Source organism: Sciurus vulgaris (assembly GCF_902686455.1).
Source record: "Sciurus vulgaris genome assembly, chromosome: 2".
Taxonomy (NCBI): Eukaryota; Metazoa; Chordata; class Mammalia; order Rodentia; family Sciuridae; genus Sciurus; species Sciurus vulgaris.
In genome coordinates this window covers 121,206,291-121,231,232 of record NC_136462.1, presented here as the reverse complement: position 1 = coordinate 121,231,232, position 24,942 = coordinate 121,206,291, and the positions used below count along the sequence as shown (strand labels likewise).

The 24,942-nt window shown below is 43.4% G+C and overlaps 1 pseudogene across 1 annotated transcript in view; it reads right to left on the bottom strand.

Annotated features, from left to right (window-relative positions):
* Window positions 1-2,862: 2,862 nt before the first annotated feature.
* Window positions 2,863-24,942, bottom strand: part of LOC306654365 (acylphosphatase-1-like) — a 157,651-nt pseudogene continuing 135,571 nt past the window's right edge. The window contains exon 2 of the transcript XR_013766990.1: window positions 2,863-3,456. The product of XR_013766990.1 is annotated as an acylphosphatase-1-like (transcript). The remainder of the gene's footprint in view (window positions 3,457-24,942) is intronic.

Here is a 24,942-nt window from a genome sequence, read left to right as displayed (position 1 = left end):
CCTGAGGCTTTGTCTTTAGGAGAACGAAAAGAAATCAGGAAAGAGGAGAAAAGGCCTCAGATCTGACCGCGGGAAGTAGGTTATCAAAGACTTCTCCCCTCTTCCAAATTTGGGACTCCTCATAAGTCAATGCCCTAGCGAGAGAGACAAGGAAAAACCCAGCTTAACTACTGAAGACTTTCTTACACCCACCCAGCCCTAGTTAGGGTAGAACACTGGGAAACGACGAAATCCATCAAAACTCCTGACACAGCCAACATTCACATACAGGGAAGTCCAATATCATATTCCTCATATGAATGGGAAAACCTTAAACCAAAAACATTTTTTAAAAATGATTCTGAGTTAGAAGTACCCCTAGGCGCCTGGCAGAGGTAAACAAAAATCCTCTGTGGAAGAATATATTTTAAATACAGATTCAAAGAATTCTCACAAAGAATTCCAAGGAACATGAGCTCATAATAAAAGATCAATAAGCTCATGAGGAAACAAACCACAAGGAACATGAATTAGCAGAAACAACAAATGACAAGACCCACAAATACCACATAAAATAGAAGGATGAGGCAGAATAGAAAAGAAAGTATTTTAATATGTTTAAAGAAGTGAATAAGGATACTAAAAACATGAAGACAAAAAAATGAAACTTAAAATTAGGTAGGCATATTTGAAGATGAACCAGATAAAACTTCTAGAAAGAAAACTGAAGTAATTAAAATTAAAACCTTCAAAAAAGAAGTCAAAAAACGAATAGACAGAGTTGAAGAGAGAATAGTAAATTGAAATGTAAAGTTTAAGAAATTACCAAGCATTCTGCAAAGAAAGGTAAAAAAGATGAAATATGAAAGAGAAGTTAAGAGGCAAGGAAAAAATTCAATATTTATTCATGATAAAACCTCTCAATAAACTAAGAATTAAATACAACTTCCTCCATTCAATGAAAGACAGTCTCACACACACACAAAAACCAACAACAATAACTACATACAGCCATATTTCTGATAAAAGGCCAAATGCTTTTACTCCAAGTTCAGGAAGAAGCATGGATGTCCACTCCCACTCAGCATTTTACTGGAAGTCCTGAACAGTACAGTAGGTCAAGAACAATAAATGAAAGGACCACAGACCGGAAAGGAAGAAATAAAACTGTCTCTGCTCCTCAAAGCCTCAAAGAACCAGGCAGGGAACCACCATATGACATAGCTATGCCACTGCTTGGTATTGATCCTAAAGAATCAAAGTCAACATACTCTAGTGATACATGCCTACCCATGTGCACAACAACACAATTCACAATCACCAAACTATGGTGCCATATGGTACCAGCCTAAGTGTTCATTAATGGATGAGTGGATAAAGAAAATGTGATACACACACACACACACACACACACACACACACACAATGGAGTTTTATTCAGTCATAAAGAAAAACGAAATTATGTCATTTGCAGGAAAAGGAATGGAACTAGAGACCATTATGTTAAGTGAAATAAGCCAAATTCAGAAGGTCAGGGGTTGTATGTTTTCTCTCACATAAGGAAGCAAGAGAGGAAAAAGGAAAAGGGGGGCAGGGATCTGATGAAAAATGAAAGGAGATGAGTATAGGAAAGGGACCAGGAGGTAGGACATGGGGAGGGAAGCGGAGAGTGCTGGGAAATGATATTGGCCAAATTATATTGGTATGTTGTATGTGTACAAACACCAAACTATGAATCCCATGATTATGTACAACTATAATGCACCAATTTAAAAAAAGTGAAAAGAGAAAATAAAAAGGCTGTTTCTGCTAGCAGAATACATAATTGTGTACATAGAAAATCACAAAGACTCTATAAAAAAAGCTACCATAACTAATGAATGACTTTAGCAAGGTTACAAGATACAGTTGATACAGAAAAAAAAAAAAAATCAATTGTATTCCTATAGATTAGCAATGAACAACTAAAATGAAAAATTTTAGCTGGGCATAAAGCTGCATGCCTATAATACCAGCTACTTGGGAGGCGGTGATAGAAGGATCTCAAGTTTTAGGCCAACCCCAGGCAATTTAGCAAGACCCTGTCTTAAATTCAAAAATAAAATTTAAAAGGATGGGGATATAGCCTTTTGAGTGTTAAAGCTCTTGCCTAGCATGCATGAGGCCCTGGTTTCAATCCTCAGTACCACAAAAACTGAAAAATAAATAAATAAATAAAATGGGGATCTGGGGTTGTAGCTCAGTGGTAGAGCACTTCCCTAGCATGTGTGAGGCACTGGGTTCCATCCTCAGCACCACACAAAAATAAATACATAAAAATAAAGGTATTGTGTCTATCTATACTAAAAAATATTTTAAATAAATAAATAACTAAAATGAAAAATTAAAAAATAATACCACTTATAATAGCATAAAGAACATGAAATACTTTGTACAAATTTAACAAAACATTTAAGATCAGTAGGCTAAAACAACAAAACACTGACAAAAGAAACTAAAAGAGATTTACATAAGTATTTATGGACTGGAAAATTTGTATTCTTTTTTTTTTTTTTTTGGTACCAGGGATTGAACCCAGGGGCGCCTAACCACCAGTCACACCCCCAGTCCTTTTTATGTTTCATTCTTTTTCTGATGTGTTTTTGTTTATTAGAATTGTGTAAAGTTGTGGGCTGAGGTTGTGGCTCAGTGGTAGAGCACTTGCTTGGCATGTGTGAGGCCCTGGGTTCAATTCTCAGCACCACATATAAATAAATAAATAAAAGATCCAATGATGACTAAAAAAATAAAATATATATATATATATATATATGTTTAAAAAAACAAGAATTGTGTAAAGTTGTGTTCCATCATACATGTAAGACGCAGTAACAAGTACCTGATACAAAAATAACTAATTCCAATACTGAACACAGAATAGTTCTATCTCTATTAATAATAAAAACCAAAACTGAGTTTTTCTTGGAAAATTTAAATTCAGGTTTTTATTCCACAATTTGGAAATCAGAGTAATCCAACTTCAAGATGACTGTCCCATTGTTGAAATTTGCTCTGTCAATGCACGATTTAGAACTTCCTTTTGTCTCAAACAATTCCTGCATGTGATACACCTTGGAGATGGGACCTTGCAATTGTCCCAGAACTGTGCCCAGGTCAGTATTCTGGACCCAGACTACCAATCCTAACTCTGTACCTTCAGCCTGAGTGTACTTGCAGAAAAACACCCCTTGCACCTACCCAAAAAAGTCATAATCCACTGATACCAAGGTGTCCCCTTCTGCCATGCTCAAATCCTCCTTGTCTTCCCCACTGTGGACTGAGTTACACTGGTGACCACCAAGCCAACTGCCCCCAGCTGTGCAAATGGCCACTCCCGTTAGTCTTTGTTATGTTTTATTTATAGGGTCTCACTAAGTTACTTAGGGCCCTGATAAATTGCTGAGACTGGCTTTGAACTCATTATCCTCCCACCTCAACCTCCCGAGCTGCTGGGATTACAAGTGTGTGCCACCACACCCAGCAAGGAAAATTCATGTTCTTAAGTGGTCATTTCTTCCCAACTTGATTAATTGATTTAATGCAACCCCAATCAAAATATTAGCAGGATTTTTCATAGAGAACAATAAAGCCGATTCCAAAATATTTTAGGAAATAATATACCCAAAATGACTTTTGAAAAAAATAATAAAGTTGGAAGACTCGCACTACTTGATTTCTACTCTTACAATGGAGGCATGATATTTTAAGACAGTACAGTATTAATAAAAGCACAGACAAATAAATCAATGGAACAGAATTGAAAGTCCAGAATCCAAATCATACATATATCAATCATATAAATTGATTTTTGACAAAGGTGCTAGGTCAATTCAATGGAGGAACAATAGTCTTTTTTCAACAAATTGTACTGGAACAATTGCACATTCACTGAAAAAAAAAAAAAAAAAAAGACGAAGCTTCAGTGGTGGTATGTATCCATAGTCTCAGCTACTCTGGAAGCTGAGGCAGAAAGATGACTTGAGCCAAGAAGTTCAAGGCCAACTGGCAACAGAGAGAGACCCCCATCTCAAAAAAATAAGAAAAAACTTCAACTATGTTTCACACCACTCAAAAAGACAAAACAAAACAAAGACTACAGACAGCAGGATGTGGTGGTAGTGCACGCCACTAATCCCAGCTGCTCTGGAGGCTGAAGTAGGAGGATCGCAGGTTCAAAGTCAGCTTCAGCAACTTAGTGAAGCCCTAAGCAACCGCCCAGACGCTGTCTCAAAATAAAAAAATAGCAAGTACTGGGGATGTGGTTCAGTAGTTAAGTGCTCCTGGGTTCAATCCCTGGTACCAAAATAATAATAATAAAGTTAAAAGTTTCACTCTTCAAAATACACTGTTAAATAGATGAAAAGGCAAGCCATTGCTGGGAGAAAATATTCAGTACTAGTACCCTGAATATATAAAGAATTCTCAAAAGTTATTTAAAAAAAAAAAGAAAGAAAGAAAGAAAGAAAGCAAAGTTGTAGGATAGGGACTCCCAGCAGTGACAGCAGTGATGGCATGAAGAGGTTGTCACATATTCCCCACCCACCACAAAAACGTATAACACTGGACAAACTTTTCAAAAACACTATAATGAGTTTGTATACTTTTACAGTGCCTCAGCATCTATTTTGAATATAAATTGGACTTTCTTATACCAGAAGCAGGGATCGGTCACCTTGACACCATTTCCTGTTTTCTGCCTTTTCCCAGGTCTTCGGTGCGGTCGATTCTGTTATCTATCTTATACAGCTGTTTCTGGTGACCACCTGTTATGAGTGATATAGTTTACTATGTGGAAAGATATGAGTGTTATGAATAATGTAGTGTCATGTGTGATGTACAACCTAAATGATGTAACCATAACGATGTGACCCCAAAAAAGCATAAGCAATTAGGGACAGTGCAGAACAACCACATCCAACACACCCAGTGCCACCCACCTTATCGAGCCACGACAGACACAAAGAAGAACCATAAGAAGACCGACCAGAGAGCAGGAGATGGGACAGGGAGAGCTGAGACGAGAGCCAGCCAAGAATAAAAGAAAAAAAGTCAGAAACAAATAGGAACCGGGCACAGTGGCACACACCTATAATCACAGCAGCTCAGGAGGCTGAAGCAGGAAGATTGCAAGTTCAAGGTTAGCCTCAGACACTTAGCAAGGCCCTAAACAACTTAGTGAGACCCTGTCTCAAAAAATAAAAAGGGCTGAGGATATTAACTCAGCAGTTAAGTGCTCTGGTTTCAATCCCCAATACCAAAAAGAAAGAAAATGGGAAAACCTGCAGCTTTGCTAGCCTGGTTGGGGCAAACAGCAGACCAGATAGAAAGTTCCTGGGGACAGCCTAGAAATGAGAGGCATAGAAGGACTAGATCAGCCCTCCATACAGGGTTTGCTGACTGGGAAAGTACACAAGTGCAAAGGAGAGATCCACAAGAGCCTTTGGAAAGTGACAGCCAAGGGAGCCTTGAGCCCTGGATGAACTTTGTACAAACTCCACACCTCACACAGAGATCAACTGGCAGAGTGGGCACCTTATAAGTTCAAGGTATTTACAATACCCTGTGCCCAAATCATTGACTGCACACCGAGCTATGTAGACTGAGGGCAGTCCCCAGGAAGCTAGGACAAAAATGGAAATAAAGCGTCAGGGATGAGGCTCGGTGGTACTAGAGTGCTTGGATAGCATGTGCAAAGGAAGCCCTGGGTTTGATTCCCAGCACCGCACATGCGCACACACGAAGAAAAGAAAAAGGAAGAATACAAGAAAGAAAAAAAAAAGACAAATCTAATTAGAGATACCAATGAAAGTATGTCACAGGGGAGACAGGGTCTGAAGTTTAAGTCTAGGTCAATTAAAAAAAAACATTAAAAATAAAATCATAATTTAAGTTTCTATTGTCACATCCACAGCACAGTCCATTTATGCCACAGCGGTGGGGTAGGTTGGAGAAACCGAAAAAGTGCCCAGAGTCAGCATGTAAGACATATGATTTATTGGGGAAAACCCACAAGAGATCAGTGACTTCTCCAAGAAGAGTTCAGTGGGGACAGGCTGGACAGATAGCACCTCCCAGTGCCTCCTTTCCCTCGTGGTGTTTTGTCCAGTGGCAGCCAGCTGAATGAGTGGCGCGTATCCTTCCCACAGAGCCTTCAGTTGCCACAGAGAGAGGGGGTTTTCTATGTTAGGCTGCACCAGCATTAGCTTGCTTAGTTCGTTAATATGGCCGGCATCCCAAGGAGCTGGTGTACACGCAAGAAAGTAGCTGTCTACAGAAAACATTGACTTGCCATAGTCCCCATTTAGTTCCCAGTAGGCGTAAGAGAAAGCCAGCGTCCTTCAGATAATAGGTTTCTGGACGTTCTGGCCCAGGCTTGATCTCACTATTCCCTGAATCTGGCTAGGTTTTTGGGAACAGAAAGGGGGTATTCAGGGACATGTGTTTTACTCTCTCCTTTTTCTTTAAGGATGATACTCTATAAAATATTGTCAATGCAATTATGACATATGAAAACAAACAAGGAGATGCGAGGAAAGTAGAAATTGTTCAGAACTAACTAATTGGTGCAGATATCAGTTTAGCAGACAAAAACTAAAGCTGCTACTGTATATATTTTTTTTAAACTAAAGGAAAATATGATGACAACAATTCAACAGTGACTCTCAATACAGAAATTGAAACTTAAAAATGAAATGGCGAATCAGTATAACAGTATAAAAACTGAAAAATTTATCATCATAAAGACTAAACTACAGATTTCTGATACCAGAAAAAATGGTGAATTTGAAAATGGGAGCCAGGTTCAGTGGCTCACACCCATAATCCCAGGGAGACTGAGGTAGGAGAATGGAAAGTTCCAGACCAATCTTGGCAATTTAGCAAAACTCTGTCTCAAAATAAAAAATAAATAAAAAGGGCTAGGGATGTGGCTCAGTGGTAGTGTTCCTGGTTTCCATCCACAGTATTACCAAAAAAAAAAAAAAAAAAAAGGAAAAGAAAATAGGTCAACAGAAATGATCTAATCTTAAGTGTGTGTGTGTCGTGGGGGTAATGAAGAAAAATGAACAGAGTTTCAGAGATTCTGTGGGACAACATCCAGCATATGAACACACGTGTAGGACTCTCAGGAGAGGAGCAAAGAAAGGGACAGAAAAAAATGTTTGAAGAAATAATGACTGAAGACTGCCAAATTGATGCAATATCAATCTATAGATCCGAGAAGTTCAACAAACCCCAAGTTGGATAAACCCAGAGGTCCTTGCCAAGCTACATCATGTCAAACTGCTGAAAGCTGAAAATCATGACAGCTGGAAGAGAGAATGACTCCTGTGTACAGAGAAGAAAACAACACAAACAGCTGGCCTCCTGGAAATGGCGGAGTTCAGAGGCACCAAGAGGACAGTCAGGGTGCGTGAGGCAACAGCGCCAACCACGAATTCCATACCAGCCAAAGTATTCTTTGAAAATGAGGTAAAACCAAAGACTTTTCTAGATTAAAAACAAACTTAAAAAACCCTCAGAGAATCTACTTTCTGCAGTCTACCATACTAGAAATAATTTTTAAAAAGTTCCTTTTGCTGGAAGGAAGACAACAGCTCAAATGCCCAGGAAGAAATGAGCAAACCAGCCATGGTGGTGCACGCCTAGAATCTCAGGGGCTCGGAGACTGAAGCAAGAGGATCGAAAGTTGGAGGCCAGCCTCAGCAATTTAGCAAGATCCTGTCTCACAATAAATTGGAGAAAAAAAGAACATTCAATTCAATAACACTAGAATATATATTATTTTCTCCGGGATGATAGATATACTAAGTCATTAAACGGGGCTACATAAATTCAAAGAGTGAAAGCATACAGAGAATGTTCTCTACACACAACTGAATCAAGGTAGAAATAGGTAAGAGAAGAAGATGAAGAAATCCCCAAATATTGGAAATTAAACCAGGTATTTCTAAATAACCCATAGGTGAAAAAGTAAATGATGGAAATTAAAGGACAAGGGGAAATCTGAGGGGGGAAAAGAAGTTGAGAAAGAAAGGAAAGGTGGTCATAGCACACCAGTTGGCTAGCTGGGAACTGTTACCATTAGGGAAGTGACAGGAAACGTAGAGATACACTGGTGACTTCAGGGTAGGAGACAGGGTATAACTGAACCCTGCCGGTCACCATAGGAAGGTCAAGAGACAGTGTAGAGATGCTGCAATAGCAATGACTGCTTTACTCAGAAGATAAAAACCAGAAGAAAGAACTAAATGTGTTGAAGTAGCTGCTTTTAGAGAGCAGGGCAGAGGGAGGACGAGTGAAATTTTTGCTATGATCCTTACACACACTGACTCTATAAGCGATTTGCCTGCATTACTTTGGGAAATAAAATTTAAAAGCAGATGAGGAGAAACCATGACAACACTAGGGTCCTTCCTTTTTCAGATTTTCCTGTCTGTTGAGGCAATTCCCTTTTAAGAATTCAGCAAGTAGCTGGGTGCGGTGGCTCTGGAGGCTGAGGCAGCAGGATTGCAAGTTCAAAGCCAGCCTCAGCAATTTAGTGAGGCCCTAAGCAACTCAGTGAGACCCTGTCTCTAAATAAAATATTACAAAGGGCTGGGGATGTGGCTCAGTGGTAAAGTGCCCCTGAGTTCAATCCCTGGTACCAAACAAAAATAAAAACAAAACAAAGAATTCAGCAATTAATCCTGTCCATTTCTCAGGCATCTCCTAAAATGCACTCTCACCCTCTTGGGTGGCCCCAGGAGACGTTATTGATAAGGGTCCTTGTGAAGGTCAAAGAGAAGGTGCTTTGTGAAATATGAAGTTATATGGTTGTTATCAGGTGGGGCACAAGTAAATATTCCCATTTTATACACAAGAAAGCAGAGACACGCCCCCCCCCCTTGCCAAAAAGGACAAAATCACATAAGCAGTTAGTGGCTTAGTTGGATTTCTGACTCCCTGTCCTTTTTTCACTTGGCTGGCCTCAGACCCAGGGACTTCTTAGTTCTCATGCTCCCCTATCTCTCTTCATCTACTCCCCGCCTGCCACCATGATGATGATACCCAGCCTGGTTTTCAATCCCACCTGGAGGGTGAGCTTAATGTGCACTATAGACTGAACCCTGCTCTTATCCTAGACAAAGTGCTAAACTTGGTTGTAGACTGAGCCCCAACCCCTTGCCACCAACTCCCTTGATAATGTATAAAATCAAATACAGTTTGGACTAACCCAGAGGACGTGGATGACTGGGTGCTATCCCTCCCCAATGCTGCATAAATCCTGTCTCTGGGGCAGAACTGGTGCAGCTGTGGCCTGGCTAAACTCTCTGACAAGGTTTCCCTCCATTCTGGACCAGACTCAAAGCTACAACCTGTGCCCAGTCTGTCCCCTCCCATTGCCCTTCTTTGTGCAGTGGGGGTTTTTGCAGTAAGGGCATTTTGTGAAGGGATGTCTGTGATGAGTCACTCCTGCTCAGGATGCAGCAGTCTGCATGACTGGCACTCATCCTGGCTTCTCTCCTGCAAGTGAGAAGCTCCTCCAATCCAAACATGCAGGCACAGCCTTGAACTGGCTGCTCCCCGGACTGGACACTTCATTTCCACCCCTCACCAGGCCAGGCTTTCTCCAGCGTAATTTCCAGGGCCTGCCAGATGTTGGCTGGATGCAGCTGTGCCTGGCTTAGTAAGAAGCACCTGCTCCAGGCAGGCCTCCTGAGACAGGTGGGAATCAAGGCCCACTTACCTCTCATCAGCCCAGGAGAGGTGGGGGATCAGAGGAGGGTGCTGGGGCTGGGTGATCCGGAGGGCAGAAGACAAGGGTGAAGTGGGGGAGTAGAGACAAGCAGAGGATCATGGTGTCACTCTATTGCTGAGCCATCAAATGTCAGGGCAGGTATGGAAGCTGAAAGACCAGCCCTCTCCCTCCCACTCCCTGGATAAATGGAGAACTGAGGCCCAGGCAGAGGAACTTTCCTGAGATCCCATGGTGAACTGTTGACATGTGGACATCTGGTGCTGAAGAACAGCTTTGGACAAAGGGAGCATGCCCCATGACTCCAGGTTCCAGAGGAGGACCCAGAGGAAGGCCCAGGGAGACACAGGGATGGGGCTCCAGGGAAGATCTCCCTAATTATCAAGTGTCTAGTCGGGGACCTCTGCTTGGAGAGGTGTGGGGTGGTGAGTTCCTCATCACCAGAGGCATAGTGAGCACAGTCCAGACTCCAGTATAGAGATGCTGCCCGATCAGCCTCACAGTGGCTAGAGATTGGTGGCTCTTTTGGACATGTTTCCTTTTGTGATGTGTCCCTCACAATCTTGGGGTTCCTTACTTAACCTAAGGATATGCTCTCCCTTCTGAACTCTCCAGATCCAGAGCAACTCCCTTGGGCAGCCCCAGGGCTGCAGCTGCCTCTGGATGGCACTGTCACTCAGGATGTAGATGGCATCTAGACCCACAGTCAGGGTATGCATTTAGAGAGGAAAATTGGGGTGGTGAGCCTAGTGGGGGCTTATAGGAGCCAGCTGGGCATGAGACTATCATGGCAGACAAGGAGAGAGCCTGCTCCTCCTCTAACTGAGGATGATGGTCAACAGCATTTAGGTGGAAACAGGCACATGGGCTCTTGTCTTGGGGATTCAGGACTGTGACCCACGTACCCAATGAGACAGGGAAGCTGCTTTCTGGGCCTCTGGTGACTGTGTCACCCATTCTTGCCCACTGTGGTTGTTTCTGTGCTTCTCTGCCATGACAGAGGCTGCCAGTGTTTTGGAAGCCAAGAGTTGCAGGACAGGTTCTCTGGAAAGAGGACTCCAAAGTGAAGGTAGCATGCAGGATGGTTATGGGGGCAGCTCTGGTGATCACAGCCTGGAGAAGGGAAGAGGCAGAACAAAGCAGAGGGAGAGCTGAGTTGCAGCGCAGACCAGCCCAACCTTGGTCGCCTCGTGGGAGCTCTGAAGCAGGAGTAGCCTGTTGCAACCCTGCGTGGGGCTGAAATAGCTGGGCTTTATATCCCACCTGGATTAGGCCTAGGATATAGGCCACCTAGGGAAGGGCAGGAGCTCAGTGAGGCGATCCCTGGAGGGCAGAGACCTGTGGCTCTCCCACAGCTAGGACCATGAGTCCTTCCCTGAGGAACCAAGGCATTATGTCTCTGTGTCCACTGTCCTGGGTTTCAGAGGGCTCTTGAGGAATGCTCGTGAATGAATGAATGAATGAATGACCCTGAAAGTAGCCCCTAAAACATGTTGGCCTCACTCTCCCCATCTGTGAAATGGGAATATCTTCCACCCTCATGCTGAGACGGCTGAGCCTATAAACACCAAGTTCTACTGGGTGCAGTGGCACATGCTTGTAATCCCGCAACTTGGGAGGCTGAGACAAGAAGATTGCAAGTTCGAGGTCAACCTGGTTAACTTGGTGAAACCATGTCTCAAAATAAAGCAAAAAGGACAGGGGATAGAGCTCAGAGGTGGAGCACCACTGGGGTAAATCCTCAGTACTGGGGAAAAAAAAAAAAAAAAAAAAAAAAACTTCATCAAGTTCCATGGACATACAAAACATCCCCTGTTCTCTTTCAGTTGACGCCTTGAGGTTGGAGTAGAGGCACTGAGGGGTGGGGTGGGGAGCGGAGGGTAGGTGAGTGGGCTTGGCAGTTTGTGGTTGCTGTTTCAGGGGAAGCACAGCTGCCTCTTGCTCAGGGCAGTCAGTGAGGCCCAAGGGAGGGGAGGATGGCATGCAGGGCAGGCTGTGGGCACTGAGTCACCACCCAGAGGAAAACCACAACTTCAGGAGCCCAAGGCCCAAAGAAGGGTGGCAGGTGAGCTGGGCCAAGAGCAAGCACTCAGGAGCGGAGTGGGGAGTGGGGATATGGATGGCTTCCTCACCTCAAGGTCCCATCCTGCAGGGGCAGCCCCTACTGTGCAGCACGGGAAAGGCTGACTCAGTGCAACAGGACAAAGAAAGAGCTAGAAGACCTTAGGCAAAGAACTGTCCCTCTCTGCTTCCCAGCCCTCCCCCCTAGGAAAAAATAGGAATAATTATTCTTTTTCTCTCTTTCTTGCCCCCCTCTCTCTCTCTCTCTCTCTCTCTCTCTCTCTCTGTGCTGGGGATGGAATTCAGGGTCTCTTGATTCATAGCCAAGTGCTCTACCACTGAGCTACATCCCCCTGGCCCTTTTTCATTTTTTAATTTTGAGACAGGGTCTCGCTAAGTTGCTAAACCTGGCCTCAAACATAATCCTCTTGCCTCAGCCTCCCAAGTCACTGGGATTACAGGCATGTGCCACCATGCCTGGCCAGGGGTAATTCTTGAGTTTGATAAAATTCACCTATGGTATCATCATCTGAAAACTCGTAGTCTGTGATGCTGCTCATCTGATAATTTTACCATCATTACAGCCGTGAGTGCTGCTGTCACCTTGCATCTGTCTACTGATACCTCTAACTGTGAAATGTCCTCCTCCATTGGTTTTCTTGTCTTTCATCTGGTGGAAAACGAAAAATTTTCAATCCTCCGCTGTGTACAATGAGAAATTGTAAAAAACAATACAGAACAAACAAAGACAATGCCTCTAGACTTCTTTTACACCTTCCTCAAAGATGGCCTACTGCTTTGGACAAAGCACTAAGAAAATCGAAGGAGGCTAGAACAGTGACGATCTGTGTCGCTGCAGAGTTGTCCTTCCAGGAGATTCCATCATTCTCCTGTTTCCTTACTCGTTTAGTCTTCTAATAAAACCACACTCAAATGACAAATGGCATCCAAAAAGATGTAAATGAACATGAAAGAGAACAGTATCAAGGGCCTGCTGCTCCTTGGTGGACGTAGAGAACAGTATCAAGGACCTGCTGCTCCTTGGTGGACGTGCGCATTCATCCTCTCAGGGACCCTGTCGTCCTCCCTGGGTCTTCTCTCACAGTCTTTCTGGCTGCAAGATCAGGCCAAACAGGGAGTTTTCCCAACTCCCCCTTCTAGTCACCTACAGAGCGTCCCCAGATCCCTAAGGCTTGGTCCTCCATGTCCCTGCCTCTGCCCAGTCACTCTGCTCTCCTTGTTGCAGGCGAGGGGCTTCCTGGCTGCCCACCGCGCCCTTGTGGAATCATCTCTGGGCCATGTCAGTGGCAGGCCCTGTACTGCTGGGCATCTACAGCCCCTGCAGGCTCTTGCCTGCAACTCACAATACCCTTGCAGGTATTTGAGGAAAGACGGTGACTTGCTTGGGGTTGTCCAGCAGATCATCAACAAAATGGGGACCATAACCAGGCCTGCAGCTGCCTGTTCAAGTCTCTCCCTCTCATGTGTAGGCCCAAGGCAGCCCATGCCTTTCAAGGATGAAGAGGCACAAGCAAGCTCATCTCAGAGGCAGCTCCTTGGGAGCAGTAAGTCCAGGAGGTGTTCTTCCAGAAGGGACTGGCGTGCTTGTTCACAAGAGCCAGGAGAGCCGATGGTTAAGAACCCAGGATCTGGAGTTTAGATTACCTTAGGTGCTCATCCTGGCTCCATAGCTTATTACTGTGTGGTCCTCAAAGGTAGCCTAACCTCTCTGTGTCTTGATTTCCTTACTTGTTGGAGTGATGGGAAGTTGAGTCTTTTTGATCTCCCACCCAAGTACTAACCAGACCTGACCCTGTTTAGCTTCCAAGATCAGACAAGATTGGGTATGTTCAGGGTGGTATGGCTGTGGACAAGTTGAGTCTTTTGGGATAGTAGACTCCCACCGGGTCCCTTGAATCTGGAGAGGATAGTTAGTAAGGAAGACAGATTTACACAGAATGGGATCTGTACCTTGACCAGGCAGGGACCCTGGGGCTAGAGGGTGCCACTGGGTGTAAGGCACCATGGAGTGGGTGGTCTTAGGGCAGGCGCTTCCTGAGTTCCCTCGGGGTCGGTACCCTTCTCTCACCCCCACCCCCGCTCGTCCAGCTTTTCTCTTCCTCCAGTTTTGGCAAACTCATTGTTTCCATTTCCTCAGCTTTCAGCTTGCTGGGCATGACCTCAGAGTCCAGACATCTCATGGCCTCCCTAATACACACCCTTTTGACTTGGCCTCAACCTCTCGAATCCCTAAGGGAGGAAACTTGATTCCAGCCATGGTGGAGTCATTGATTTTAGATTTACCCTTCCATGGTGAGCAACTATAAATGCTGGGCAAAATAAATACAGCAACAATTTGTAGGCATTGGACGGCAGCCAATGTAGCACCATGACCCTTGCGAGGAGTGCACGTGAGGTGAACCCATGTTTAACTAGAGTTCTCCCTGAGGCCAGATTCTAGCTGAGGTACAGGGACATAGACTAAGCAGGAAGTGACAGTCTCACTGGGCCAAAATAATAGGTATCTGCAATTGGTTTGGCGTGCAGGATACAAAAATCTGTGTAAAGTTTCCACTTGGTTCCTTGGCTGACTCATACATGTTCAGAGTGAGACTCTGAAAGATCCCGCAGAGAACAGCCATGGAGCAGCTGGGAGGTGAGCACAGACTTGGGAGGCCAGAGAGTGCTGGGGGAACCTGGAGTTCAGCCCCAGTCTTTGTGGGTCCCTCAGGACTTCAGTTAGGGTTCCAAAAAGGCAGCACTCCCAAAGTGCAGGTGGCCTTCTGGTGCAGGTTCTGTGTCCCCAAATTCAATCACAAATTGAATCACAAATGCAGTTAGGCCTATGATGGTTGCATCTGTACTGAACACGTGCCGACTTCTTCCTGGTCGTAATTCCTAAACAATACAATATAACAACTATTTGCATTGCATTCATATCTATAAGCAATCTAGAGATGACTAAAGTACCCTGGAGGATGTGTGCAGGTTAGAGGCAAATACTGCACCATCTCACACAAGGGACATGAGCATCTATGAAATGTGGTATCTGAGGAGCTTTGGAACCAATCCCTCAGGGATACCAGGGTAAAGCCTCTCCCCTAGGAGAAAGGGCAAAGGGAAAATGACCAACCCTCTTGAAGCCTAAAGTCAAGACTTCAGGGATGACAGGGACCCACTGGCAATTTAAATGCCCACTGGAACAAAACCTAGCACTCTTCACAGGATGATAATACAATTCAGAGATTCTAAAATGCAACTACAATCAAGGATATGTAGAATCACTAGATATGGCCGAGTACAGTGGTGCACGCCTGAAATTCCAGCTACTCCGGAGGCTGAGACGGGGGAATCACAAGTTCAAGGCCAACCTTGGCAATTTAGTGAGACCCTGTCTCAAAATAAAAAATAAAAAGGGCTGGGGATGTAGCTCAGAGGTAGAGCACCCCTAGGTTCAATCCCAAGTACCGCAGGAGAAAGAGAGATTGAGAGAGAAGCAACAATACAATCTGTGTGGCTGGCTACAGAAGCCAGAAGACAATGAAATGACTTTAAAGTGCTAAAGAAAAAAAAAAACCTTACCAATCTACATTTCTATGCCCAGCAAAAAATCTTTCAAAAATGAAGTTAAGATAAACATGTTTTCAGACAGACAAAAGCTAAGAGTTTGGTTTGTTAGTAGTGCACATCTGCACTGCAAGAAGTACTTAAGGGAATTTTTGAAGCTGAAGGAAAATGATCCCTGATGGAACTGTAGGCAGAATGAAGGGTGTTGCAAAATGTAAAATGTATCTAATTATGAATTTCAAATATTTTAAACAACAAAAATACTGGATGTGGGGGCATACTTGTGTAATCCCGGCACAAACTCTAGGCCAGCCCTGGGCAATTTAGCAAGATCTTCAACAATTTACCAAGACCCTGTCTCAAAATAAAATAAAAAGAGCATGAGCTATAAATCAGTGGGTACAGCACTTGCCTCTAACATGCTAATAATAGCACAAAATGAAATGATGTTTAAAAATATACTTGGTTGAAATGGGTGTGCTGGTGTATACCTGTGATCCCAGAGACTAGGGAGGCTGAGGCAGGAGGATCCCAAGTTTAAGGTCAGCCTCAGCAATTTAATGAGGCCTTAAGCAACTTAGCAAGACCCTGTTTCAAAATGAAAAATAAATAGGACTGGGGATGTAGCTCAGTGGTTAAGCACCCCTGAGTTCAATCCCTGGTGTGTGTGTGTGTGTGTGTGTGTGTGTATGTGTGTGTGTGTGTGTGTGCACGCATCCATACACTTGACTAATCCAAAAGAAAGCATAAAAGGAGGAATAAGTGAATAAAAGATAAACAGAAAGCAAAGAGCAAATAAACACAACTATATCAGTAATTACAATTAATGTGCATAACAAATATACCAATTAAAAGACAAAACTCATCAAACAAGTTAAAAAACAAATCCAAGGAACTGGGGATATAACTCAGTTGGTAGAGTGCTTGCTTTGCATGCACAAGGCCCTGGGTTCAATTTCCCGCAACACAAAAATAAAAAATAAATAAATAAATAAACAAATCCAGGGCAGGGGTTGTGACTCAGTGGTAGAGTGCTTGCCTAGCACACGTGAGGCACTGGGTTCGATCCCCAGTACCACATAAAAATACTAAATAAACAAAATAAAGATATTTTTAAAAAATACAACCCTGCTGTGTCCCAAAGGTGTATTTTAAATGGGATGTGAAGAGGTGAAAGAAAAAGGTTAGAAAGCAATATATCATGTAAACACTAATTGAAAGAAAACTGATAAATACATTAAAATTAGAAATATAGACTTGAAGACAAGAAGGAAAGGAGGCGAGGGAAAGGGGGAATACCGGGAAATGATATTGACCAAATTATATTGTTATGTTGTATGCATTCCCACTAATGTATAATTAGAATGTACCAATAAACTATGGAAAATGGAGAAAATTAAAATGTATTAATTAATTTAAAGTTTTTTGAAAAAAAGACAAGAAGCATCATGAGTCGGGCATGGTGCATGCCTATAATCTTAGCAGCTGGGGAGGCTGAGGCCGGAAGATCCTGAGTTGAAAGTCAGCCTCAACAACTTAGCAAGACCCTAAGCAACTCAGCAAGACCCTGTCTCTAAGTAAAACATAAAAAGGATGTGAATGGGTATGTGACTCAGTGGTTAAGTGCCCCTAGGTTCAATCCCTGGAACCACACACAAACACACAAAAAAGAAGCATTATGGAAAAAAAAAAAAAAAACAGAATATTTTATAATAAATCCCAAAGGGAAGATCTATTTGGCCCAGCTTCCGCAGCCAGACCACATTACAGGCCACTCCTACCTGTGGACTCCCTTTCCCATCCCAGGATGTGCTGGGCCAGCAGAGCTGCCCTTTCAGCAGCCATGAAGGGGGAAGTGTGGGACTCCTCTATCCTGACCACTCTCTCTGCTTTGCTCCTGCCCTCCCAGGGTTCTGGTGTCTGAAAGGGAACCCAGGGGTGCCTGACCAGGCTCCCTTCTACTACTCAGGCTCTCAGCAGTGGAGATGAAGCTTGAATCTGAGGTCACAAATCCTCTGAGTTTTCCTGTGAGCTGCAGGCCAGTCAGGATTCCCATCCCAGGTCCATGGCCCTGCAGTAGGAGTTGACAGTTCTTCTCAGAAAACCCCATCTTTCATACTCGGTTTTGTTTTTTTTTTTGTTGTTGTTGGTTTTTTTTGGTATTGGGGATTGAACTCAGGGGCACTCAATCACTGAGCCACATTCCCAGCCCTATTTTGTATTTTATTTAGAGACAGGGTCTGATTGAGTTGCTTAGCACCTCGCTATTGCTGAGGCTGGCTTTGAACTCGAGATCCTCCTGCCTCAGCCTCTGGAGCTGCTGGGATTATAGGCATGTGCCACCTCACCCGGCTAGAAAATTCTTATTGGCCTTGGCCACCATTCCCATGCATAGTGACCACGTGGGCTTATGACCTGTGGCTCAGTCTCCTCGTCCCTATCCTAGTGGATAGGCAGATGTTCGTCACCCACCTGTTGGACAGGCTTTGTAGGGTGGGGCCTGTAGCTCCCTGAGAAGGCCATGATTTGTAAATATACCTCAGTACATCATGACTCAACTTCTGTGCCACAGAGAAAGTGGTGGCACAGGGCAAGCCCCACTTTGTGGGACTGTGGGTTCTGGCCACAGCCTCGGTTGCTAGCTCTTATGTTTTTCTCCTTCTTCAGACACCATTCCATCCCTCCAGCTCCAGCAGCTCCTGCCTCACTGTTGGGATCCCTCACTCTGAAACAGAAGGCAAGACACCACGTGGTTTGACAGGCCTCAGCCACAGCTCTTACCTGACTGTTAGTCCAGAGCCCTGCTTACCTGGGTGGGTCCTGGCCAGCGTGGGTATAGCTACTCGTTGTATTCAGGTTGACTACAAGTTCTCCCAACGGACATTGCCTTCCTGCCAGAGTCCTGTGTTCTCTGCTAGGTTGTACCAACTGTGGCTGGTGCCTGGCCTGTGATGATCACAATAAATGGTCATTGTTTTCAACTTCATCCAGAGAGCTGGGTGTTGAGTTGAAGAGAATGGGCTCTGCAGACAGGGCCAGGCCCAAACCCATCACTGCCACAACTTTTTTGACCTGAGCTTCCTCATCTGCAAAACAGATTAATATCTACCCCTTAAGAGTGTTATAAGGAGCAAATAAGATGATAAATGGAAGTGCTTAGCACAAGGCCAAACACAAAAATAATGCTTAATACTACACTTGGTAGCTATTGTGGTTTTTTTGTTTTGTGGCACTGGGATAGAACCCAGGGGTGCTCAACAACTTAGTTATGCATCTAGCCTTCTATAAGTTTTACTTTGAGACAGAGTCTTGTGTAAGTTGCCCAGGCTGGCCTTGAATTTGTGATCCTTCTGCTTCAGCATCCCCAGTAACTTGGACTGCATGCCACCATGCCCAGTTAACTATTTGTTATTTGAGGAACTCAACTATTTCATAAATATTGCAAGCTCAGAGATCATATTTCTATTTTGTGGTGGTTAAGTTTTTCTATTTAATACTATAATGGATCAAATATAGAAGAATATTTCTTGTGTATATAGCTTAAATAATAAAACAAACACTTGCATACCTATCACTCAGGAAAAAATTAAATATTTTCTGAAACCTCCAGCATCTCCACCCAAATCATCTTCTCTCCTTACAGAAGAGATGATGGACATCCTGAATAGCATGGTGTACCTGGGAGCCTTGCAGAAAGCAGCAAGGAGACCCTTCCTCCCCTCCCAGCCAGGGGAGGGCTTCTAGAATCCTCAAAGACATCCTCTCCTAGCGGAGAGATAAGTGCCTCTTCTCAAGGGTTGATGTGCCTGGATGTAGCTCAGGGGTAGAGTGCTCGCCTAGTATGCACAAGGTCCTGGGTTCAATCCAATGGAAAGAGATAAGAAACACAGAAATGGTCAACGATGTTGAATGGGGTACCAATTGTCCACCTTCACTTCACAGTAATGAAGTGATCCCTTCCCCTTCTGCTGGAGCAGTGTCAGAGGAAGCCAGCTAAGAAGGAAGGTCAAATCAGATCCAGAATCTCCACACCTGTAATTTCTGCTATTCAGGAGGCTGAGGCAGGAAGATCACAAGTTTGAGACCAGCCTCAGCAACTTAATGAGACACTGTCTCAAAACGAAAAATTTTAAAAAGGTCTGGGGATGTAGTTCAGGGGTAGAGTGCCCTGGATTCGATCCCCAGTACTGAGAAAAAGAAAAGGAAAAAAAAGTGACAAGAGCATCTGCAGTGGGATGTACTATAGAGGCCATTTTTGGAAAACATAACCAGCTGCATCCGTGTTGATGCACAGAGGTGTAGTTTTCTATTTCACTACAATGTAGTACCCTATTGTGTGATTGAATCACAATTCATTTATTTATTTTAATGGACATTAAGCTGTTTTCTTTTTTTGCTATTATCAATGTGCTCTGTGTATATTCTATGTTTCCAGGAGAAGAACTATTGGGTCACAGAGCATAAGAACAAAGTATTGCAAAAATCTTTCTCTAAAGTGGGTGCTGTTCCAACCTCTAGTCCTCATGCAGTCTAGTAGCAACATGACCCCAACATGTTGTCTCCTAATTCTTTCCAAGCTAGTAGGAATGAAATGGTAACGTCTGGCTTTGCCTTTCTCTTTTTATTAATGATACTGGGTATATTTTCATATATTTAACAGGTCTCCTGTGTTTCCTTCTCTCTGAAATGCCTGTTCCTATTTTTTAACATTTTTCTTTCTCCTCCACCCACACTTCCCCCACCAGTACAAGGGGTTGAACTCAGGGCCTTGCACATGCAAGACAAGCATTCTACTACTGAGCCACACCCCCAGCCTTTTAAAATTTTTATATTATTATTTTTATTATCATCATCATTATGGAACCAGAGATTGAACTGAGGGGTGCTTAATCACTGAATCACCTCCCCAGCCTTTTTTATGCTTTATTTTGAGACAGGTTCTCACTAAATTGCTTACAGCTTCACTCAGTTGCTGAGGCTGGCTTTGAACTCAGGATCCTCCTGCCTCAGTCTCCTGGGTCTATGGGATTACAGACATGTGCCACCATGAAAGTTTTGCACATCTTTTCTTAAATTAATTCACATGAATCATACCTTTATTTTTTGTTGCTATCATAAATTTTAAATTGCTCTTTTTGACTTCATGATGTTTATAAAGTCATTCAATGATTATTTATTAGATATTAAATTTAAATCTGTCAACTTTGCTAAGTACACAAATATTAAGTGCAGTGCAGTATATTTTATCATTTGTGCACACCCATGTTATTGACACTCAGCTCAAGATAGACCATTTCCATCTCACCAGGAAGTTCCCTTCTACCTTTACCCAGTCAATATTCTCAACCCAGAGCTAACCATGATTCTAACTTTTATAACCATCTGTTAATTTTACCTGTTCTTGAACTTCATAAAAATGATACCATACAGTATGAATTCTACATCCAGTTTCTTTTACTCAACATTAATGTGTTTGTGATTCATCAATGCTATTTATGCGCCTGTAGCAATTTGTTCTTGTCACTTGCTAAGTAATATACCATTATATGAATATAACATACTCTACTTATTCCCCTGATGATAGATATTTTGATTGTCATTTTTTGGCTACTATGAATAGATTTCCTATGGTCATTCTTCTTTTTTTTTTCCTGGTGTCCTGAAGATGAACATTCTGGGGACATAGGCCCTCATTGCCCTTGGATACATACCTAGGAGCAGAATTGCTAAGTGAAAAGGCAGATGTATGTTTAACTTCATTCACAACTGCTAAACAGGTCTCCAGTGGTTGTGCAATTGTACACTCACATCATCAGTATAAGAGAGTTCAGTTGCTCCACAGCCTTGCCAAGAAGTGGTCTAGTTGTTCATTCTTTTCATTTTAGTCATTCTGGTAGGTGTATAGTGGTATCTCTTTGTGGTTTTTAATTTGCATTTTTCTGATGACTAAGGATGCTGAGTATCTTTAATTAGCCATTTAAATAGATTCTTTTGTAAAGTTCTGTTCAAGACTTTCGCCTTTTTTTTTTTTTATTTGGTACTGGGGATTGAACTCATGGGTGCTTAACCTCTAAACCAAATCCCCGGCCCTTTTTATCTTTTATTTTTATTTATTTATTTGGTACAGGTATTGAACTCAGGGGCACTTAACCACTGAGTCACATCCCCAGCTCCTTTTTCGTATTTTATTTAGAGACAGTGGCTTAGGGCACCGATGTAATTATCTGGTCAATGCTCTACCACTGAGCTACATCCCCAGCCCTATCCTGTTTCTCTAGAGGCTTTTAATAGTTGAGTAGTTTTTCTATGATTTATTGAATGAGTTTTGTTTCTTTTGAGATGGACATTTTTATTTTATCCTTCCTTTTCTTTTAGTTTCTTTTTCAAGGATTTGACAAAATGGTTGTCTAATAAGTCACACAGCAGGAAGTGGGCGTGCCACCCCAGAGTCGCCTCATCCTGAGGCTCAGGAGCAGCTTGGAGGACTCAAGCTCTTCCAGGCTTCCTTCTCTGCTCTGCTGAGTGGCTTGGCCTGTTCCCAGAGGACCCTGCTTATTGAACCTCTATAGTTGCCACAGTTGCAGGCTTCATATTTTGGGGGGTGGGGAGGAAAATCATGATGGAAGCAACAACGAAAGCTTTTCAAACTAGAGTCAGGAGGCCTTCGGGAAGCAGGACTTACACATGTCTTAAGTTGCCGCCTGAAAAGTGAAATTTGGTCACTTCCACCCAATGACTGTAGGAATCTGGAACTGACCAGATAATTACATCGGTCCAGAGATTCAAGACGTATATCAAGAGCATATCTGACTCTCGTTTTATGGACACTTCTATTCTGTTTTCACACTCTTTTCTTTTCCTTCTTTTTTTGTGATACTGAGGTTGAGCCCAGGGTATCATACAAACTAGGCAAGCCCTAGTTTGCCTAGCTCAGCCCACTGAGCTACATCCCAGCCCTTTAATTGTATTTTAAGGCAGGGTCTCACTAAGTTGCTACACTGGACTTGTGATCCTTCTGCCTCAGCCTCCTAGTAGCCAGGACCACAGTGTGCACCACCATGCCAGCTTACATTCTTCATCTTCTACCAGGCACACAGCCCCTCTCATGAACCCGCTCTTCTTTCTCATCTCCAACAGAAGTTTCCCACAAAAGAATTTTTACTGCTTTGCAATAAATCAGCACTGTTTGCTCAGAGGAGTTCCTGCTTTCTCTGCTTCTTTAGAACACTGATTTAGAGCTACCTGACTCAGTGTTTCCTGAATAAAATTCCTATGACCTGCAAATAAAATTATTTTACTTTCATAATTTCTGAGTTTGAATTGATCAACATTAAGAAGGAGGCCTAGACGTTACATCAGTTTTTCTTTCTTTCCAATTCTGGGGATTGAATACAGAAGTGCTTCACCACAGCACTGCATCCCAATCCCCACCCTCCTTTTTGGTTTTTTTTTTTTTTTTTTGGTACTAGGGATTGAGCCAAGGGTGCTCAACCACTGAGCAACATCCCCAGTCCTTTTTCTTTTTTATTTTGAGACAGGGTCTCGCTAAGTTGCTGAGGGTCTTGCTAAGTTACTGAGGCTGATTTTGAACTTGAAACCTTCCTGCCTCAGCCTCTTGGAATCACTGGGATTGTAGGGGTCCACCATCACACCTGGCACAACCTCTTCTTGAGACAGGGTCTAAATTTCCCAGGCTGACTTGTGATCCTCCTGCCTCATCCTCCCTAGTAGCTGGGATTACAGGCGTTCACCACTGTGCTCACCTTCCTTGAATCTCCTTTTTTGTTTTTGTTCTTCTACTGGGGATTGAACCCAGTGTACTTTACCATGGACCTACATCCCCAGTCCTTTTCTTGTTTTTTAAATTTTGAGACAGGATCTCACTAAGTTGGTTAGGGCCTCACTAAATTGTTGGGACTGGCCTGGTACTTGCTATCCTCCTGCCTCAGCCACCCGAGTCACTGGGATTACAGGCACGCACCACTGTGCCCAGCCCTGGAATCTCTTTTTAAGAGCCAGGAAACTTTCCCTAAAAGGCTGTGAAATGTCTTGAATATCTGTGTCTCTTCCAAATTCATGTTGAAACTTAATCCCCAGTGCAACAGTATTAAGAGGTGGGGCCTGTGGGTGTGATTAGCCCATGAGGGTTCCACCGTTATGGATAGGATTAGTCCTTTATAAAACTGGAGGGAACCAGCTAATCTCCTTTTGCCTTTCTGCATCTTCCACCAGGTGGGAACACGTGTTCCTCCCCTCTGCAAGATTCAGTAACAAAGCATTGCCTTGAAAGTATAGACTAGGTCCTCAAAGCCATTAGCATCTTGATTTTGGATTTCCCTGCCTCTGTAATTGTGAGCAATAAATATATGCTTTTTATAAACTACCCAGTCTAGGGTGTTTTAATATAGCCGCAAGAAAGGACTAGACAACCCCTCTCCTCACCTTTTTCTCCAGTTTCAATAGCTCCCATGCCAACACTTAAACCAGACTCTGCCAAGGTTAGCCTTGGTCAGGCAGGCACAGTGGCACACACCTACGTGCTAAGATCAACTTTCTTGAGGAAGATAGAAGAAACTTACTGCTTCAAAAGTTCCATTTTCGAAATCTCTGAAGGCAAGCAAGGCTTTTTAAGAGGAAGCATTTACTGAGCCTTGTGGGATGCACCTGTAATCCCAGCGACTCAGGAGGTTGAGGCAAGAGGATCACAAGTTCAAAACAAGCCTCAGCAATTTAGCAAAACCCTGCATAAAATTAAAAATTTAAAAGCACAGTGTGGGGGAGTGTGTAAGGGTGCTAGGGTTGTGGCTTAGTAGTTAAGCACCCCTGGATTCAATCCTCAGGAAGCAGTGAAGAGGCAGCCCAGTGAGACCAAAGGCAGAACATGTGCATGTGCTGACTCAGTCAGCCGGTCTGAGGAGGGGCATCTCTGCTCAGCTTCCTGGGTGCTGTGAGGGTGGGACATTGCAGCCCTGCATGCAGTCTCTGCCCTCGGCATGAGGAAGTTGCTCTTAGAGTCACATGGGGGCCCCCAAATTCAGTCTGTTTCACAGGACATTTTCAGGGAAAGCAGAACAACTACAGGTTTTTCTCTTCACATCTCCGAGAAGACAGGGCTGGACAGGTTGGAGACCTACAGGCTAGAGCAGGATCACCACTGCCAGGCTATGTGGTGGGAAGCTGGCTAAAGGGTCATTTATGTAGCCCACTTTGGAGCCTCTTAATCCTTCCTCATTTTTAAAAATAAATAAGATCATTTTGTTATAGTCTCACAATTAGCAAAATTAAAAAATAAGTTTTTAGTCACGTGCAGTGGAGCACACCTATAATCCCAGTGGCTTCGGAGGCTGAGGCAGCCAGGATTGCAAGTTCTAAGCCAGCCTCAGCAACAGTGAGGTACTAAGCAACTCAGTGAGACCCTGTCTCTAAATAAAACACAAAATAGGGCTGGGATGTGGCTCAGTGGTCGAGTGACCCTGAGTTCAAACCCCAGTACCAAAAATAAATAAATAAATACTTTTTTTTTCCAGGCACAGTGCTGCACTCCTGTAATCCCAACAGTT